The sequence below is a fragment of the Triturus cristatus genome, chromosome 3_1, assembly GCF_964204655.1.
Source record: "Triturus cristatus chromosome 3_1, aTriCri1.1, whole genome shotgun sequence".
NCBI classification, from domain to species: domain Eukaryota; kingdom Metazoa; phylum Chordata; class Amphibia; order Caudata; family Salamandridae; genus Triturus; species Triturus cristatus.
The window spans coordinates 627330727-627342984 of record NC_140583.1 but is presented as its reverse complement, the minus strand read 5'-3'; the positions used below and the strand labels follow the sequence as shown (position 1 = coordinate 627342984).

Below are 12258 nucleotides of genomic sequence, written 5' to 3'. Positions count from 1 at the left end.
TTTCAGTCATCCTTCCTTCTCTTTGTCTGTTTCCCCTCACTCTTGTTTACGGTCCTCTCGACTGTTTTTCTCTCCCCGTCTGTCTTTTCTCCTCTCTCGCTCTCCCTTTCCCAAACTGTCTCTGATGCGGAGACAGGGCTCCCACTGCCAAAGTACGTTAAAAATGCAGCTGCTCTCCTGAGAGTAGGGGGGCATTACCTGGCCTGTAGTCACATCACACAGGCAGATGCAGTGTTTCATCTCCCTGCTCTTGCAGTGTTGGCTTAACACCATCACTTCAGGACCTGAATAATAGTGCACCAGGGACACAGATGCACCGCTAGGAAGACGGGGTCTCACATTACGGAGTTCCTGCTTCATGCAGAGATTTAAATTGTTGGAACAGGAGCCCGAGACCTCTGGTCCCAAATAAATGGTTCTTACAGCAGCACAGGGAAGGGCCTGGGCCCTTAAAAAGGAGGCTTGTTACAATGGTGCCTCTGGGGTCACTGCTCCTAATGAATTACTTGCGGATTTCTTAACAATACAGCAGTGCCTCTGGATACGTTTCACACATGGCTGGGGGTGGACATGCAACACATTTCACTTTGCTTTGGTGATTCTGGTAGAGACATGCTCAGCTGCTCTGGAAGCGGTTTCTTTAAAGGCATTGTTATGTGCATGATGGCTTTGCATAACATAACACAGCATGACTGGATGTGACATGATAAAACATAACATATTTAGGATGAGGATAAAAGAAAGCTAATGTAAACAATTCCTCTTCATGATCGTGTGCACATGGGTAACTGGATCCGTTTTCAGAAAAGGGCGGTTCAGTCCAGTTTTCAAAAACCTTTGCAGACATAACCAAAACTAGAGCAGGTAATTTATTACTGGATAGTAACTGTTTCTTAGAACCTGGATGTTTAAAAGCAGCTTATTGTTTAACAGTATTAGAAAGTACCATCGTAACTCTGTAAAACAAGCATTTGCAATTTGCATTGCATTTGGGAGAGTTTGAGCTATTGGTATTGTAAATGACAATGCCTTTTAATTATGTATTTTGAAAACCTGTAAGCGGTGCCTAAATAATTACAATCCATGCTTGCGTGAATGAAGGGTGGCAGTTAAAGGGGAGCAGTTGCTGCCAGCCTTGTTTATCATAAACAACGACTATAAGCACAAAGTACGTTTACACACCACTTGCAGATTTTCAAAACACATAAATAGAAGACATTGTCATTTACAATGCCAATAGCTCAAACTCTCACAAATGCGAGACCTATTGCATTGCAAATGCTTGTTCTCCCATGGGTCACGTTAGGGTTGCAGTCACGCCTCTCCTCCAGACAGGGACAAAGGCACATAACTGGAGGGCTTCACTGGTGATGGTGAAGTTCAAATCCGTCTGGAATGCGGATTATGTCCGGATGGGCTGAAGGAGTCGGCTGCAGTTAGGGAAAACATCCTGATCCAGTCCGCCAAAACAAACTAACAATCACAGCACAGACCAGCGTAAGTAATGTGCACGGTGACAACCGGACAGGCGTGACCATGAGGGAATACAATGCCCGCAGCCGCCAGTGGCCAATCAATGTTTGTTACACATGGTCACTGCTGCCGATAATAACCAAGCTTGGTACAAATTGTAACTAACAGCTTGTGATGGTTTATAGCACTCTCCACTCCCAGCCTGAGTGAGTGAGTTGGGCCGCGACCAGCTAGCAGCAACGCAGCCAGATCAAGCTGAAGGTGCGCTAGCCGCTTGTGTTAGACAGCTCATTCAGCACCTCACAATAGCCCCAGAACAGCTATAAAGCAGGACTAATTCGTTTTAGTGCAGTGATGCCAGCACTAAAATGCGTTGTTAGTCTAACACTTAATGAGTGGCAGTTGGCAGGGCTGTTTCCAATAAGAAGCAAGTAAATGAGAGACAACAGACCGCCGCAAGCAACAGCAAATGCTGTCTCATGCGAGACCTAAAAAAGATGTAACTACCTATGCATGACTGCAACATGCACGCAAGAAATACCATTGCATGTATGTGATGTTAATATAAAATTATGAATGCTACCTAGCAAGCAGGTGTATTTGGAATACATAGGAACCCTTTTTAGATTTAATACTTCACAGTAAAATAGGATTCTTAATGGCAGAAAGGAAAGGTATTACTGGCTCCGAATTACTACACCTGAAAACACAGTTTAACAGATGAATAAATAAAAGAGAAAACAGCACTGGTTAAGAAAAGTATTGCCATGCAAGGCTTGCACTGATGTGCTTTTTAGGTCTTGCGCAGCGAGAGCCCTTTTGTGTGGGGTTCGAAAACGGAACCTGGAATCGCACACGCTCATGCATGCGCTTTTCCTTTTGACTTCCGTGATTGGCCTTTGCGTGCGTGCGTTTCTGAAATACGGAACGCTATAGTCCAAAGGCGGGCGCTTTGCTCCGCCTATGGCCTATTGGTGTCTGTTACGCGCACCAAAGGCCATGTAGTTTCAATCATCGTGCCCAGACACGGGCGCAATAATTGAAAACACATGTTCGCTGTGGCACGGGCACGCACACCACTCGCGGGCGTGTTTTTTTTACAATAGCGATCACGAAACGATCGCTTTCAGTGTCGCTTGTTGTGTGTTTGCTGAGTAGACCGACCTCAGCCACAATTAATTCCTTTTTAGCAGGGATGGGGGAGTGCGGCAGTCACTGGGTGCCCATGGCCCCTAAGTGAAGGGAGGTGGGCACAGCGTCGATGCTCAGGAAGCTTATTGTGCACGTCTTCTCCATCCTGTCTGCGCCCGACTGACTTCATGCCTCGGCCGCCTGTTCACAGTGGCAGGACTATCTCCTCTAACCAGCGCTTTGGCCCGAACTTCAGCTCAGGTACCCCCAGCCCTGCTTAAAGGTATTGTGATTGAGGTCGGTTTGAAAACACGGAAAATGTAATTCCTAGAGGCTGCTTTCAGTATTATTTTTTTTAATAGCACGAACTTCACCCGAAGGTATCGGGTATCAGAGCACTATACATCAGCACCAGTTGCGCTTCACAAGGACACCACATTCTATTTTGCCTTCCTCTTTGAAGTCGGTTTCTGTGTCTTGACTTACCTATGCAGGATGTTGGTTCTGCGTCTTGCAGCCTCACATAGCGCCACCCTAGGCTCTCACTGTGCTTGCTAGTTTTACCAGCTAAAACAGGCTGTCTATCACGAAGTATAGGCACACAGGTCGGTAGCACCATGGCAGACAAGTTAAATTCAGGCAATGCGTTGCTTTAGTTCCTTATTAACACTTATGGTCGGCACCTATTGTAGTTTTGGTTGCCAAATTACTGGCTTCAGTTTTGGGCATGCAATAATTGTGTTGTTTTGTTGCATGCTCGTAATTCTTATTCTGGGCCCCTCATACAAAGCATTTCAATTAGGGTCTTTCGGTGAAGCCTGAAACTCCTCTATTTTTGCCCAAGAAATCTCATTTACGTTACTGAATTGCCTGCATTGAAATTAAATTCCACATAGTCTATGATGGGTGGTACTATTTCACTCAGTTCACGAAGAGCCTCTCACTCAGTCCGTCTTTTCTTTCATCAGTCTTGCATGCGCTGGTTGGTATTACACTTGATTGTGCAGCTGTATGTTCGTTTGGTAGCTTCATTTGGCGGTAGGTTCAGACCTTGGTAGGTGATGTCCCTTATTATCCCCAGCCAGAACATGCTTTTCCTTTTAATTATATAGATTACATTTCAAATCCGAGCTAAAGGCGCAGTTGGCTCTCTGGGTGCATGTATGGGAAGTGTGGAGAGTTGTCAAAGCGTGCCAATCACTGACAGAAATGCTTGCCTTGTTAACAGTGCGATGGTAAGTCAAGATTCGTGAGTTACCACTAGAAATTATCGCATAGCTGATTGTGATATAGTTCCAGCAATTTGTTTCCTGTTGTTTTATTGGTTTCTAAAGGAAGGAGATATGTTATATCCTATACTTCCTGGTCCTGGCTGCTCAGCCTGCATGAGTGTGATGTCATGGAATGTTGGGGGTGTGTGTGCATGCTTTGAAGGAGAGAGCAGTTAGACTGAGTGGGGCTGAGCAGCAGGATGCTGCTCCCGGTGGGGCACCCTGTATCATCTTACTTGAACAATAAAGCGTATGCCACAATTCTACCACTACTATCCCATGTGCAGTAACACCCCATGTGTTAGTTTGCCTAGTTTAAATCTGTCCAACAAACCCTAAAACTGACTAAAGTACCACCTAAAAAACACGACCGAAAAGTAGGTGGTGAACACTTGCATTATTAAAACCAACAGACACTGCCCACGTCCCATGCAGTAACATTTTGCCAATAAGGAAGTTCAGGATAAGTGAGAAGTCACAATTGTCTCTCTAGTGACGCTGTGTATATTCTCACAAGATTATAATATTATAATGTATGATAATGCAGACACTGTATGCTAAAGCATGCAGTAAAGCGGCTGCAGTGTTACCACTTCTTTCCACTCACATTTTATAACGTCCCTGGCAGACCTTATAAATACAGCAGCACCTGAATGCTCCAGTGTTATCACCTTGTGGGGTCTTTCTTTCCAGAATGATCAGTTTCTATATGCAAGGGTCCACTGACCACGTTATGTGTGTCATGCTTTATACAAAACACCCCATCGCCACACCTGCCCACCGTTAGCTTTCTGGGATCTCATTTAGCCTCTTTCCTGCTTCCAAGGAACTGCTTGCAGACCCCCCCCCCCCCCCCCCCCGCCCCATTTGATCCCCGCATCCCAAACACACATATAACCAAAGCTTTAAACACCATCCGAAATGCCCTTTTAAATACCAGAAATTGCAACGGTCGACATTTGAATACAAGTGTATATGAGAGATAGGATGCATGTAACAGCAATGCAATACATTCTTTTTAAAGCCGTTTTTACCACATGCCATTTTACATATGAAATTCCAAACGTGATCCTTGATATCTTGAGGTCTCAGCTGTTGGAATATCATATCAATATCATAATGTACATTCCAGTCATTCATAGCAGCATTCAAAATGTACTTCACAAGAAATAGCTAGATAAAGAAAATATACGTATTCCTTCTTTAGCCAAGAAGCCCTTCCTCTGTTTCCCACGTGCTGTGTTTAAACTCGATTGCTTCGCAGTGACGTAACAAGAGGCACTTGAGCAGTAATGCAAGCAAGGTTCGATGGTAGCAGGGGTGTGACGCAGGCCCTTGTGGTGCCAACACCATTCAGAGGGCACTTTCAACACAAGGCCTAGGAATATACATGACATATGAAAGGCAGGGAGTCCCCGTCATTTCGTTTTACGCCAGTGGCTGGTAGAGTAGTACAACATATGCTTAATTGGGGTGCAGTGGACCCCTCACACTCCTGACTCAGTGCTTTTCTGTACTTGGTCTGTTGAAGGCACACACACAGCTCTACTCTAGCGAGCCTGCTTCATTCATAGACTATTACTGTGTCCACTAAAGGATCCTGAAAGAGACACCATCCTGCCTCTTTAATTGTTTCTGGGGGCAGTGTCACTAAGTGCTTGAAAGATGGGCTATGTGAGCGCTACAAAGGAACTTGTAATGATCATGTTAATCTGAACTGTAGTGATGTGACTGGTTATAGATGCTGGTAGACAGCCCGAGACATAAATCGATAAGCATAAAGCTCATACAATGTCAGTGCACATATATATGCCCAATAAAACGTGGTATGTAGCACAAGTGTGCTCAGGCTTCTTTCTACAGAGCAAGCGTCAAATTCCATATTTTTACCATAGTGCAACCTTAATAACTTGGAATATCAATACTTACAGCCTCACAGATTCATGCTGCAATCACTTCACACAGGAAACTAAGGAGTCCTTACTCATAAGGCGTATTTAATGAAATGTGTCTCGCTGGATGGATTTAAGTCCATGTGCCATATAGGCAGACCTGTAGCCAGTAGTACGCTCTTTGTTACTATAATTGAGGGAGGAAAAGGGCCATAATGATGCGGCCTTGCTGCTCTTAAACATAGACCCTTCCGACATTCAAAAATGCTTCTTCCTCAATACTTAAGACTAAACAAGCATTTGCAATGCAATAGGTCTCGCATTACTACAAGTTTGAGCTATTGGTGTTGCAAATAATACAATTCCGATAGCTCAAACTTTCAGCAATGCGAGACCTATTGCATTGCAAATGCTTGTTCTTTTAAGCCGATGTGCACGCGATCAGGCAAAATGCCATCATTTACTGTGGAAGACAGCCAATGTTTGAAGAGGGCTGACCCCTCTGCCCCATGCTGTGGTACATGGAAGCAAATTGCAAACAACAGGTGACTAGGCTAATGGATAAAGCCGCCGTACCCAAAGTGTGTGTGTGTGTACACACATTTTCTTTCTCTTTCTCTCTCTCTCTCTCTCTTCCTCCCTCCCTCCCTCCATTCCTCCCTCCCGCCCCTTTTGCAAGAAGAGAGACTTGGTGAAAAAGTTATCGCTGTCATTGAGCCCAAGAACAGAGAGAGAAAAAGAGAACAAGCTATTAAGAGTCTTGGGTTGGTTTCTAACCCATGAGTGCAAGAACTTGGTTCAATGCACCACAATGTGGAAGAATTATCTCTTGAATAGCAGCCCACCCCAACACACATGTGAGGGAGGTATTTTCTAGGTTTCTAACAGTCACATGAAAGGTTCAGGAACACAGTGGTAATTTTTGCTCATTCCCTCAAAGTTGAACTATGGCAGGACCAGAGGCGAGGATTATGCTCTGCTTTCTTTATTTTCCAACACCAGCAGTTTTTAACATAAACTGAAAAAACTTATTCCCATGAGACACAGGAAAAGGTCAGTGCACAAGTCCAGTCAATCAGCATCCACGCACGTCTCCAAGGCCTGGGGATTGCTGTGGTGTGGTGTGGTTCAACGGCCAGGGCAGCTGACTTCAGAGCACAGGGTCACGGATCAATCCCCGGCTCCGGCGGCAGCTCAGCTCAGCACCATGTGACTCTGGGCAATAGCTCACTTAATTTCCACAACGGCCCCCAGCGCCTTGAGACCCGTAAGAGAGAGTAGTTCGCGCTTTACAAATACGGATTTACATTTACATTTATTGCTGGGATACCTCCTCTTTCTTTTACTGCTCATCAGCAGATAAGTAGACTTCCTTTTTTCTCTATGATTTTCCTGTATTGCGCATTGTGTTGTGCCTGATTGTTCTTGTAACGCAAGTGCTTTGTTTCCTAAGGTAGCGCGAGCGTTAGTGGCATTGCGTATTTGTTTCGTTTTCTAGCCGCAGGAGCGTCTCTCATCGCTCCTTTCGCGGCTTTAAAGTGGGCTCGCGGTGACGTTGACTTGTTGCTCGGCAGTACTTCCCAGTGAGACGCTGATCTTTTAAAAAGGCTGTCATTACCATAATGGGCCCGGCCCAGGCAAAATACATATTTTTTCAAGTTTCACTTACCCCTTTATTGAGTGGGTGTTAGGCCCCTGGGTTGGTTACCCCTGATTTCCTGCTTTGCGGACCAAATCCAGGGTTTATACCTGCCAAAAGCATTTAGAGCCTTAGGTTCGCCAAAGTATTGACCTGTGGGTCTGTGCAAACTGCTAGCCATTAGTGCTATGGAGGGAGACTATGTAGAAGAAGAGACCTTTCAGGTCCTCCCTATAGATGACGATTTTTGCGACGCGGTGGACGCGTCCATCCACCACGCAGTCGCTGCTGCTATGGGTCCTTTTGAGAGGCGTATCATGAAGGTGGCCCACTCCTATGCCTCCGGGGAACGCTAGCCCCCCGTACCCACCTAAGAGGAAACCAGAGGCAACGGTGAGTATGGGGTCTTTCGAACGCCTTAAAAAGGCCTTCCTGACGTGCCCTGCTGTACCACAAGTGGACCGAATAGACGAGGTGATCCTTTTAACTCCCCCGAGGTGATGACGAGGGAGATGATTCACCTACGGAGTCCCTTGAGGAACCGGGCCCTTCTAGGCCCTGGCGCCCTTCCCAGGGGGTGGCAGACACTCCCCCAGATATGCTTGTCCCAGAGGATTTAGTACACCCTCGCTCCTCTATGTGGACCCCGAGTGAAAAAGTGGCGCAATTTGTCGCCAGCCGGATGAGGATGCCCCTCGAACAGGAGATAAGGGCTTGTCTGCGTGCGGCATGTCCTCGCCCCGCCCTGGCAGGCAAGGTAGCCATCACTCCCGAGATTGATGCCAGAATGGCCACTTTCTTGCAGAAATATATATTCGAGACCCTAAAAAGGGAATCAATAGGTCCTGTAAAGTTTGCCAGGACAAGCTCCTGGACGCCTGCGGCCCTCTTACTAAGATTCTAGACCTCACGGAAGAGGCAAAATCCTCTGGCACCGCGCTTTCCCCAGAGTCGGTCTCAGGTTGGGCCCAGCGAGCCATCATATTCCTGGGGAATGCGAATTGCGCCCTCTCGGCTGAGAGGAGGCGCCCTCTATTACTTAAAGTGGACCCAAAGCTAGGGGACTTGGCCTCCTTGGAGGCGGGGGCTGTGCCGGACGGGGGACTCTTCGGTGAGCCTTTCGTTAAGGTGCTCACAAACTTAGTCTCCACCTTCATCACCTTGGACAAGGCGCAGGCCTTTATGAAAAGAGTGTTTCAACCTAAGGTTTTTGTTGGAGTCGGTCGCGGCCGGGGGCGCTCGATCGGCCACTTCTACACTCAAGCCCCTAACAAAAGCTCCAAGAAGGGGAATGACCAGCCCAAGTAGGAATTCTTCCAATCGCTGAGGAACAATTTGGGCAGAGGCACCAGAGGAGGAGGCAGAGGCCATTTCCAAAACCAATCAGGTGAGTCTCTCCCATTTGCTAGTGGGGGGGGCAGACTGGCTTTATTCGCTCACTGCTGGGATGTCATCACTTCAGACTCTTGGGTACTTCAGACCATCAGAGGGTTTCATATAGAGTTTTACGGGACCCCGAAATAAGAAGCCCGACCACGGCGCCTGGTCTTCACGTCACTTCAGACTGCTCTGGTGGACGAAGAGGTTCACGATCTCCTCCGCAAAGGGGCGATAGTGGGCTCCTCCCTCCACCCGCAAGGTTTCTTGAGCAACATCATCTTGGTGGACAAAATAGATGGAGGCCAACGCCCGGTTATCAATCTAAAGGAGTCAAAATGGAGGGAATCCAGCTGCTGCGCGACCTCCTGCGTTCAAACGACTGGATGGTGCGCCTCGACCTGAAGGATGCTTATCTGTCCGTTCCGATTTTTTCCATCGCAGGTTCCTTCAGTTTTAGTGGAGAGGGCAAACTTACGAGTTCACCACTCTGCTCTTCAGCCTCTCCACCACACCGTGGTGCTGCACCAAGGTGCTAAAGCCAGTAGTGGAATACCTCCGATCCCGAGGCTTCCGCCTCCTGATTTATCTCGACGATATTCTCCTGCTGGCTCAATCCCCAGCCTTGCTTGCAGAGCAGCTACGAATGTCTGTACATCTGTTACAGGGACTGGGCTTTGTCATCAACGGGAAAAAAAATCGCTCTTAGTCTCGGCACAACAAACTATGTTTCTGGGGTTCGTCATAGACTCGGTCAACAGGACATTGAGTCTCCCCTCCAGGAAGGTTTCCAAAATTCGCCGGGAGCTCAGACGCACCCTGGCCCGCTCCACCACCTCTCTCCGGCAGGTTGCCAGGGTGGTGGGCCTCCTATCCTCCTCAATACAGGCCATCTTCCCGGGGCCTCTTCATTACAGAGCCCTCCAACCGCTGAAAGCCACTCACCTCAGGAAGGTTTTGCAGTACTCAGAACCTGTTCCCCTCACAGACTAGGTGAGATTGGAAATGCAGTAGTGGCTGGATCACATGGAGGTCTGGAACGGGAGGGCCATCTTCGGCTCCGCTCCAGACATCGTCATAGAGTCGGACGCCAGCAGGTCGGGCTGGGGAGCGCGCTGTGGGGACTCCTTTACAGGAGGAAAATGGCCCGCAGACGAACAGCGGCTTCACATCAATTGCTTGTAACTTTTGGCTGGGTCCTTCGCCATCAAGTGCTGGACGAAGGACAGAATCAGCTGCCATGTCCTTTTCAAGATGGACAATGTGTCGGCGGTCAGTGACAAACTACCTGGGAGGCACAAAATCCAAGGTGCTAGTGGACATGGCCAAGGAATTCTTTACATTTTGCCTAGAGAACAGCATGGCGGTGAGGGCGGAATACCTTCTGGGAGCGTCCAATGTGGTAGCAGATTGGTACTCCCGAGAATGGTCAGATGTGAGCCTCTGGCAATTGGATACCAGAGTCTTCCGGAGACTTCACGCCCTTTGGGGCCCCTTCTCGGGTGGATCTCTTTGCCTCTCGCCTGGATCACCAACTTCCCAAATTCTTCAGTTGGAAGCCGGACCCTCTGGCTGCGGCCACGGACGCCTTCCTTTAGGATTGGTCGATGGAGACGGGTTATGCCTTTCCCCCGTTTGCCATGATCATGCGCCTTTCAGCGCAGGTTTGCCGACAACAGGCGAAGGTAGTGTTGATCACGCCTTATTGGAGGTCGCAAGTATGGTTTCCAGTTCTTCTGGAACTTTCTTGGGATTCTCCAATCCTACTACCCCGCGATAATACGATCCTTCGTCTGTAAGTTAATGAGAGGCATTCGTTATACCTGCCTCCTTTGCCTAAATACTCTCAATTGTGGGATGTGAACAAAGTGTTATCTCTCTTTAAGTCCTGGCATTCCAATAGGTATCTGTCTCGCAAGGGTCTTTCTGCGAAGATAGCCATGCTTCTTTGCTTGATCTCCTGCTGGAGGGTTTCGAATGTAAGAGCCCTCTATCTCCACGGTAGGGTTTTTTCCCCCCAGGGTGTCACTTTCCATATTTTCCGCGGCACTAAGTCGGATTCTAGTGTAATCTCCAACCCAGCTTTTGACAAACACCCTAAGTTGTGCGTAACCTCAAGGCTTATGAGAACATGACGAATGATTATCGACCTCATGGTGTAAACCAGCTGCTGATATCTCTCAGGAAACCCTTCAAGGCTGTGTCTTCGCCCACCATTGCAAGATGGATCAGGTGGGTCATGCGGGAAGCTGGCATTGACATTTTGCCCTTCGGTGCCCACTCCGATAGAGGAGCGATGGCCTCCAAAGCCTTTTACCTCGGGGCTCACCGCGAAGATATTATCAATGCCGCAGACTGGTCTTCGGACTCAATGGTTAAAAGATTTTATTTTAGACCAGTTGTTAAGACTTCCCTGGTGGTGGACAAGCTTTGAACAAGCATAATCCTCGCCTCCGGTCCTGCCATAGAATGAAAAATGTCATAGTAGACATGAAGGAAAGTTTCAATTCTATTAAGGACTCAGAGGTGAGGATTATTCCCTCCCGGAGTTCCTGAGGATTCAGTCACCGTTCTTTTTCCCCACCCTACTATACGGATCAGCACTCTGTATGGTATAAGTACTTATGTCTTACTTCTGTTGTGCACAGGGTGTTGATGTACATGGGCTTACAGTTCAATTAGTCTTGTGTTTCCTGATATTAAGTTTCTGCTGTCCTGTGCCTTGTGATCCCTGTGGTACTTAGGTTCTGATTCATATGGTTGTCCTTTCACTTCTTACAGGATCGGAAACTCAAAAAACGGATTAATGGAACTCGATAACCGCTGGATGGTCGTAGTCAAGAAAAAGGAGGTATCCTAGCATTCCCCGGGCCTTGGAGACGTGCGTGGATGCTGATTGGCTGGACTTGTGCACTGACCTTTCCCTGTGTCTCATGGGAAAGAGTTTTATCTGTTTATGTTAAAAGCTGCTGGTGTTGGAAAATAAAGACAGCAGAGCATAATCCTCGCCTCCGAGTCCTTAATAGAATTGAAACTTTCCTTACAACAAAACTGAAAATACCATTATGACCGACAGTTTGGGTTAGATATTTTGTACTATAACAGAAATTGTGACCGTATAACAACTTGAGATGTAATATGAACTATGTTACATCACATGCACGCAAACTAAAGTACTTACAAAGTGCTATATGTGGTTCCACCATGGTCCAGTCTCATATTTTCACTGTTTGAAACACTTTGTCTTTACCACATTTATCATTTGTTAAAAAAGTGTATTTATGATTTTCTTATCTACTAGACAAAGATTCAAAGTGATTAAAACAAAGACTTTAAAATGCATATAAGTATATAACAAATGAAGGACTGTGATTAATCAAGCAGTAATGATGTTGCGTCATGTGTGGCGCTTTGTGTATTTTCCTTTAAAATTGCACCATGATCACCTGTTAAGATCATGTGATCAAGACCACGG

The 12258-nt window shown here is 47.0% G+C and overlaps 1 protein-coding gene across 2 annotated transcripts in view; it reads right to left on the bottom strand.

Moving 5' to 3' along the window:
* The window catches only part of HACD3 (3-hydroxyacyl-CoA dehydratase 3), a 309056-nt gene that overhangs the window by 105795 nt on the left and 191003 nt on the right, over positions 1–12258 (bottom strand). The window lies entirely within an intron of this gene.